The sequence below is a fragment of the Ursus arctos genome, unplaced genomic scaffold (genome assembly GCF_023065955.2).
Source record: "Ursus arctos isolate Adak ecotype North America unplaced genomic scaffold, UrsArc2.0 scaffold_24, whole genome shotgun sequence".
NCBI lineage: Eukaryota > Metazoa > Chordata > Mammalia > Carnivora > Ursidae > Ursus > Ursus arctos.
Genome location: NW_026622919.1, coordinates 39237034 through 39245097, shown reverse-complemented (window position 1 = coordinate 39245097; position 8064 = coordinate 39237034). Strand labels below are relative to the sequence as shown.

At 54.7% G+C, this 8064-nt stretch overlaps 1 long non-coding RNA gene across 2 annotated transcripts; it reads left to right on the top strand.

Annotated features, from left to right (window-relative positions):
• Window positions 1-332: 332 nt before the first annotated feature.
• Window positions 333-5494, top strand: LOC113269004 (uncharacterized). 2 transcript variants are annotated; one of them, XR_008961233.1, is made up of 4 exons: window positions 333-1362; window positions 1471-1686; window positions 2718-2819; window positions 4040-5494. It is a non-coding gene; the product is annotated as an uncharacterized LOC113269004 (long non-coding RNA). The 2 variants fall into 2 exon arrangements; XR_008961232.1 differs by lacking the exons at window positions 333-1362; window positions 1471-1686 and adding an exon at window positions 1693-2456 and having other exon boundaries at window positions 2537-2819.
• Window positions 5495-8064: the final 2570 nt, after the last annotated feature.

Sequence of the window (8064 nt, the reverse complement as noted above, 5' to 3'; positions counted from 1 at the left end):
TGGGTCCACGCCCCACAGGGGACGACAAGGGCCAGATGACCCTTCTCCCAGGTCTTACCGCATTCCTTGGTGCTTGGGACTGCCCTCGGCCACTTGGGATTCCTGTGCATTCCAGTCCACCGCACTTTGTGGGCAGAAAGCACTGGCTTTAGAGTTGGCTCGGGGTGGAGCAAAGGCTGGTCATTCCTGGGCGTGCTGTGGGGGCAGTGAGGCCGGCCACCCGCCAGGCCCAACACCGGAGGGAGTTGTGCCGCCGTGGAGACCCGGCAGCCACCCTACCCACCACAGAGCCTTCAGGGGCCGTTGGGTGAGGGGACGCCATCTCCACCTCGGCTCCCGTGGGCCAGCCGGTTGACTGCTTACTTACCTGGAGAGTGTTCAAGGACAGCAAGAAAAATGAGGGACTTTCAGGGGCAGCTGTGTTTTCTGACTCAGTCATAATGCCCCTAAAAATCCTTATTGTTCTTGCAGTGTGCATCGGGCAGCGGCCGCCAAGCCAGCCCTCCTCGCCCGCCTGGCCGCTCTGGGACACGAAGGGCTTCCTGGGGTCCAGTCGGGATGTCCTCCCCCATCTTCTTGAAACGAGAGTGGATTATTAAAACAGTTCTGTTGGGCCAGTGAACTGATTTGCATATATTTTTTACAATTTCTTTCCTTTTTGTCTTTTCTTTTTTTGGTGGAGGATTAATTGAGGTAGTCCTGTGCAGACTGGAACTCAGAATACAGGGTCTCCCAAATTTGTGTGCGGTGAAGGTTCTGGGAGCCCAGCTGCACTTGTGGAGCCCAAGGATGGGCGCCTTTGGGCCCAGTTATGCCCAGAGCAGCAGTGTTGGGCTTGCCGGCATGCTCCGCTCTCCTGAGAAGCTGGAACTCGTTAGCGGCAGGAGGGGCGAAGACATCCGGGCAGGAACTTGTACTGTGTGTGAAAATAGAGGGAGCCCAGCCCACTCCCTGAGAGCCAGTTACCTGGCCATTTTGAAAAACACACTCTCCGCTCCCCAGTGAATTCAGAGGGCTTCTCCCCACCATGCCCCTGCTGTGCCCCTGGAGCTCGCGTTTTCTGGATGTTCTCTATCCCCGTTTCACCTCCTGGGGCTCCTCACTTCTCAGCAGGTGCCCCCACCCCCACCTTTTCCGGCCCACCCCACAGATACGTTGGCTGAACCAAGGTCTTATCTTGAGTGGATTTAGGGTTGCTTGCTGGGGGATTGCCAAGAAATACCAAAAATTGTTATTTGTCCCCCTCAACCCAGGAATGCCAGTTCACAAGACTGTCCCCAGATCCCAAAGCAACAGAATCCACCCCCCACCCCGCCCCGGCTGAGGCTGAGCAGGGGGCCTGCCCGTGCATGGACATACGTGGTGAGCAGGCAGCAAGCAGGACTCAGCTCCTGGGCTCCACCCCAGGGCTCGTCGACCTCACAGGTCAGCAAAGGAAATGAATCCTCTAGATATTTCTTGGGTTTCCAGGTGCAGACTCGGCGGGCTCTGGTCACCGGAGAAGATGGCTGTTTGCAGGCCCCTGACCGCATAATCGTGCTTCCGGCCAGCCTGGCCCCTTGCTCCTTAGGCTCTGGTCACCCCAGCCGGGCCTCCACACCAGCTCTCCCGGAGGCCGTTTTTAAAGGACTGGGTTTGCTCAGAAGCGTCAGCATTCTTCCCCCTGGGAAAAGGGACAGCGTCAAGGTAAAGGTTAACTTGAGGTTGGGTGTGGGGTGATGTTTATCCCTTCTTGGTAAGAGGTGGATAGGGCTTTCCCGAAATGAGATTCTCCCCACCTACAATGGTCATGGGGTGCTTGGTCATAGCTAAGCGTTTGCTAACTTTAAATCCGCTGTTCAGCTGTCCCTCCCTGAGGCCCCTTTGCCCAGCCCTTCCATCCCCCCCAGACCTCCTTATTCCTGAGTGTGTTCCTCATTCTTTACACCAAAACACTTGCAAAAAAAAAATATATATTTTTTTTAAGAAAGGTAATACATGCAAAATAGAGTACTGTTCTCCCCCAGCTGTAAACGAACCGCCTTCCACTGTAGAGCATTTCAAAATACAGAAGGATGGAAAGGCTTATAAAAATGCCCATGCCTCAAGATAACATCAGCTAATGAAATAGATCCTTCCAGCACTTTTCCCCTATGCGCATACACACCCCCACCCAGTTATCGGGATGGGGCTTTGAAAAGGCGTGAGGCTTATAACCCATTTGAGCAATGGCCCTCTGCCCTTGGGAGCCAGAGTCTCTCTTTTCTTTTTGCCAAGTGGGACGGGCCGATCGCCTGCAGCCAGGAAGCTCTGAGCTCTCAGTGGCGGGTACCAGAGCCACACTAGGTCTCTCTTCTAAACCGAGATTGATGAGGAGGCTGGAGCTGCAGGCTTTGTCCTGATTGATCTCCAAGTGGGGCTGCTGCACTGCTTCTAGACTCCTGTGGCACGCAGAATCTGGGGAGCCTTACACAAATGTCAGTGCCTGTCCCTCTTCCCCAGCAAGGCCGGGGGGGGTGGGGAACGTAGGGACTGGTATCTGTCTTCCGTTTCTCAGGTGATTCTGTGAAGCAGCCAGAGAACTATCCGGCTCCATGGCCACACGTTAGATCTGGAAGATTCTCGCGGCTCTACCTTCAGAATCAGATGGAAGAGATGTGACCACTGGCAGCTGGCAGAATTTCACGTGCAATGCTCTCTCTGTTGCTCAGGGTCCTCTTTTGATCCTCGTTGTATAGGAGGGGCTGAGGCACAAGTGATCCGGAGAACCCACCGGAAGACGCAGCGAGGATGCGGGCAGGGCTGGGCTTTGGAGCCGAAGCCTCTGATTGCCGAGGCCGGTGTGTTCAGTAATAATTACGTATAATGAGCATGTGGTCCTAACCTGCATATCATGGTGCTTACTAATACTTAAGCATTGGGTCATCTAGTATCCGGAGGTGAGTGGGTGGGCGCTACTGTCTCATGGAGAAGGTACCTGCACTCCAGGGAGGCTGGGTCCCTGTCCCTGGGTCTTGCTGATGTGTGCCCCGGCCAGCCTGCACCGACAGCTGCCTCCGGATCCCAGTTCTGGGCAGGGCGAGATTTAACCCCATTTTCACAGCACAACAGAGGTGTGGCCTAGGTGGCGCAGCGGGGGGGTGGCAGAGGCCCCCCGTTCCCTGCTCCTTGCCTGGACAGTGGTGTCTAGGAAGGAGCCCAGCCTGCGAGGGGCTTGCTCATCAGGGCCCGGCTCTGAGCTGGCAGCGCTCAGGGTAAGGACCCCTGCTGGGGGTGCCTCGGTCTCCAGAAGGCTGTCCCTGCCCCTCCCTCCTTCCTACAGAGCAAGCCTCCAGGAGCCTGGCCGGAGGGCCACCTGGGCAGGCTGCCAGTGCGGGGAACTCATGGGCAGGCGCATTGGGAGCTCCAGGAAGCGGTCGGCTGTTCCTGGACCAGTCTGCAGAGCGGGAGGGCCAGCCTGCCTCACACGTGATGGGTGGAGCCAGGAGCTGAGAACACTACTTTCCCAGAGCCCAGCAGCTCTGGGCCAGGCCCACGGGCTTTCTTGGGCAGTGAGGGCCCGAGCCTTGGCCACACCTTCCCTTGTTGGCCTTGGCTCGCTCTTCCTCAGTCTGGCTCTCTCCCGGCCCCCCACCAGCTAGTTTGCAGCAGACTGCACACGTTTGGCAATGACACCCATTTAACCTGCTTCCCAGAAAACAGGATGGTTAGGCAGGCAGACTCAGCCAGCACCTTGGTGGGAAGCAGGCTGGTGGACCTCAGCTCGGGCTTTTCTTGCCCATGCTCCTTGGGGGACTGGGTTGGGAGATGGCCCTAAGCTGCCTTGGCTTACCTGGGTCAGAAATAACCTCAGCTCAACTCACCGCCTAGAGCGATCAGACTGAGGCCAGAGCTTTGAGCTCCTGGAGCTGGGGAGTGGAGGGGGAGGTAAAGCCCCCCACTACTGAGTCTGTTGCCTCATTTGGTCGATGGGCATAATAGTGCCCTGTAGAAACGTGTCTGAATATAAGGCTTCTGAATAAAAATAAGAAGTCGTTGTTCCCTTTCTCGCCCCTTCTAGGAGGACACTTCAACAGAGAACCCTGGGCGGTGTCTGGCATGGAGAAGATGCCCCCTTCATGTAGTTGCCCTGCTCAGGAAGTGAGGTTTCGGTCTCCGTGTTGGATGGTGCCTTCCGTCCTTATCTCTACGAAGATGACCTTTCCTTCCGCTTCCTCTCTGGCCCTCCCGCCCTGGCCAGACCCTGTAGGGATGGTGGCTCTGGTTTGAGATGCAGCATTCCTCTTGGGTCGGGCCCGCCGAGACCCAGAGCCCACGGAGGCCTCCTTCCCCTCCTTGACGTTCGTCCTGCAAGTCCGGACGCCAACTCCAAGGCGTTCCCTCTGGGCCTGGGCCAGAGTAGTTGTGGCAGAGCTCCTCCCTCCCCCGCCAGCCTCCTTGGGTGCAGACAGCCCGGCACAGGCAGGAAGGGCCTTCTGTTTGCCTTGGCTGGTGGGGAAGAGATTAGTGCTTGCTTTCTGTTTTGACTCTTGTATCTAACAGGCAGGCCTGTGACGTCGCAGAAAAGCACGCTTGAGTCTTGAATGAGTTTGGGGGCCATTCCTAATGCCTGGCCATTCCTAATGCCTGGCCCCTGGGATGTGGAGAAATGCAAAGGCCATCTGTCAGCCTTTCCTACCCAGCGTTCATGGCCCTTTCTCCTGATGATGCCTCTTCTCCTTCAGAGGATCACTTCTCCCCCACCCCGGCTTTAGAGGCAGGCATGAATCCCAGGATGGACATGGGGGCTCCCCCTTGGGGATTCTGCAGCAACTACAGGGAAAGAAGCATTTGTTTTTCAGGGGATTTGCCAGGTTGATGGAGCTGCTGGTGGCCATCCTGTTCTCTACTTGAGGTCGAAGCCAACAAAGAGGAAAAAGCTCAGAGATGGAGAAAATATGCTGTCTGGACATCCGTAAGCCCCTGGATCCAGCCATGCCTGAAGCTAACTACACCGCTGGATTAACCCAATGTATGAGCCAATGCATTTCTTTTTTGCTAAAATCATCCTGAGTTGGGTTTCTGTCATAAAATGGGTCTTATTAAGCAATATTATCCTTTGGTCTCATTAAAAACCAGTTCTGAGGTATACTTTACATGCAATAAAACCTACCCATTTTAAGTGCCCAAGTCATATGTTTTATCATGTGTGTACCCCTGTCACTACCACTGCCATCGAGATATAGAATATTTCAAGCTCCGGGATAACACTGACCTGCCTTGGTTGTAGAGACTGATTTTGCCTTTTTCAGAATTTCATACAAATATTACCATGTAGTGTGTACTCTTTGTGTCTGGCTTGATTCTGCATGTCTTTGAGATCCATGCCACGTGCCTCCGCAGTTCTGTGCCTCACTACTGAGAAGCCTTCCACGTAGGGAGGTACCAGTTTGCTCAGCCATCTGTCAGATGGTGGACATTTAGGCTGTTTCCAGATTGTGACTATCACAAATAAAGCTGTTTTGAACATTGAACACAAGTCTTTGTGTAGGCATACATTTCCATTGTTGTGCCTAGACCCCAGTCTCGTTTTACAGTTGAGACCAAGGGTCAGGGAGGTAAAATGACTTGTCCAAGGTCACAAGGCTGAGGGATCCTGCAGCTTGCACTGGGAACGCGAGTAGGGCGGTACCAGGCAGTGATGTACCGCGGACTGCTTGGGGAGGGAGCTGATGGAGTTCTGGTGCTCAAGAATGCCATTGCTGGGAGGGGCGGTCAGGATGAGTTGTAGCCGTGTTCATCTTTTCGTGTCATTTGTTTCCCCTGTGAATTCTGCTGTGTGAGATTGATATCTACTAAACAGACTGCGTTCGTGAAGCCAGAATCGACTTCCCCAAACACATGAAGATGCATCCAGAATTCTCTGAGCTGATAATCACTGAACCAGCTTGTATGAAATTTTGGAGTTGAAATCACTCCAGCCCAAACTGGAGACCTGCTTTTGCTGCTTCTGGCTTGGGACTGACAAATCATGGCCCCATCCCCATAGTCGGAGGAGGTCAAGTTGGTAAAGCCCTGATTCAGTCCAGCCTCCTCTCACGGGTGCTTCGGCCAGATCTCTCCCTCCTGGGCTTCTCTCTGCTGAGGTCAGCCCTTGGAGGTCAAGTGTGCATGTTGCAAACTCAACAGGGGTCAACTCCCTTGGGACTCCAAGTCATCCCTGGGTCCAGCTGTGCCAGAGCCAGATGCGCCTGTGGGGCGAATGCAGCTTAGCCAGGACCGCAGCCTTCAGTGAAGTCTTCCCCAAATTCTCCGGGCAAAGTCAGCGCACGGCCGGTCCGGTTCACCTCCTGGGGCGGGGCGGGGTGGTGGTGGTGGTGCGGACCCTGCTAAGTGCTTGACATGCCTTATCTCAGATCCTCTCCACAACCCTAGGGGAGGTACTGTTCTCCCCATTTTACTGCGTGGGAAACTGAGGCACGGAGACGTAGGTGTATTGTACGTGGAATGCAGGAGCTTCGCATGCAGCTCGTGGGCCTCTGCGGATTCTCTCTGCTCCCCATCCGCCAGGCTCCTGGCTGCTCACTCTGCCTCCGCTGTGGCTGTTCCGCAGCCGAAGCTGGCCAGCGGCCTCCCCGCAGGCTGACCCTCTCCGGGGTCTGGCTCCCGCGTGGCCGCCATAGGGGCTGGAGAACACACCCCTGAAGCATGGAGGCAGTTCATTCTCAGGGACGAACTCTGAGCAGTAGGAGACAGGTGGGAGGACAGATCCCGCTCCTCCCTCCTTGGACCATTTGAGGCACGTTTCCCATGTGTGGTCTGTCGTAGAGCAGTGACCAGCACTGACCGTGTGGTTCTCCATCACCTCGTGTCGCTTCCCATCCTCCCCTCCGTCCCCTCTCTTTTCCCTCCCTCTTGCTGCCCTGCAGTTCCCCCTCTAAGTCAGCAGCACTCAATCCCTAGCCAAAGGCTCCATTTTCTGGGGGGGGCACAGGCAGTGTGGTCCCTGGGTCTGCACTGCACTGCCGCAGAGAACGTGAGACAACACAAAGACGCGTTACAGCATTGCCCTGGGGACGGGGAATAAGTAGGGGACGGGCAGTGCCAAATTCATCAGATCCTTCCCCTTTACCTCTCCCCCCGCCCCCCCGCAACCTATTCACTAGGTTTCATGAGTCAGATCCTCTCTGATCTCCCCCTGTAGTTCCAGAGCCCCACTAACCTCCAACCAGTAGAGAAGAGTCCATGCTCCTTGATGCCCCACTTGCTGGTAGGTGAGCTGCAAGGTACTCCGCCTCTCCGAGCACTTTCCCCATCTGTAAAGTGGACACGAGAATGGTCTTACCATAGGACTGTCGAGAGGCTTAACTGACACTTGGTTTTGCGCCTGGAACATAGTAGGTGTAGATGCCATTGTTGATGTCCCTGTTCACTGTCACCTCTTCCAAGTACAGCCCTGCTCTCTTGAAAATCCCCCTCCTCCATTTTCAGTCCCTATTGAGTATATAGGACTGCCCCCACCCCCACCCCCACCCCATCCCCATGCCTGTCGCCAGACCCAGGCTAATCAGCACATCCCAATATTGACCTCAAGTATTGGCTCAGGCCTGGGCATGAGAGCCAAGTCAGAGTGGTCCTTGTCACAGTGTCCTGAAGGTTCTGGAACAATACGGAGAGAGATGCTTGCTCTTTGCTGAGATCATTAGCTTGGAGCTATCCGAGGCCATTTTTACTATTTGGCCATTGGAAAATGATGTCAGAAGACAGCAGAGCCAAGAGGCGGCACAGGACACAGAATGCTGATGATGTCTTTGGAGCTCCTGGATCCAGTCATGCCAGAAGTTAGTTAACCCCTGGAATTTGTAGGAATTAACACACAAACCAAATTTCTCTTTTTTACTTGCTTAAGCAGTTTGGGTTGAGTTTCTATGCCTTAAAATTGAAGTGGTCTTGCCTAATCCAGTAGGGTTCTCTAAATAATTGCTCTGTTACTGCAATCGATATTTTATTATAAACACATCACCAGAAAGGTGCAGCCACAGGGATGCCTAGGCCAGGTTCCCCCAGGGGCTACTGCTGCTCTCCACACATTATACCCTGGATATC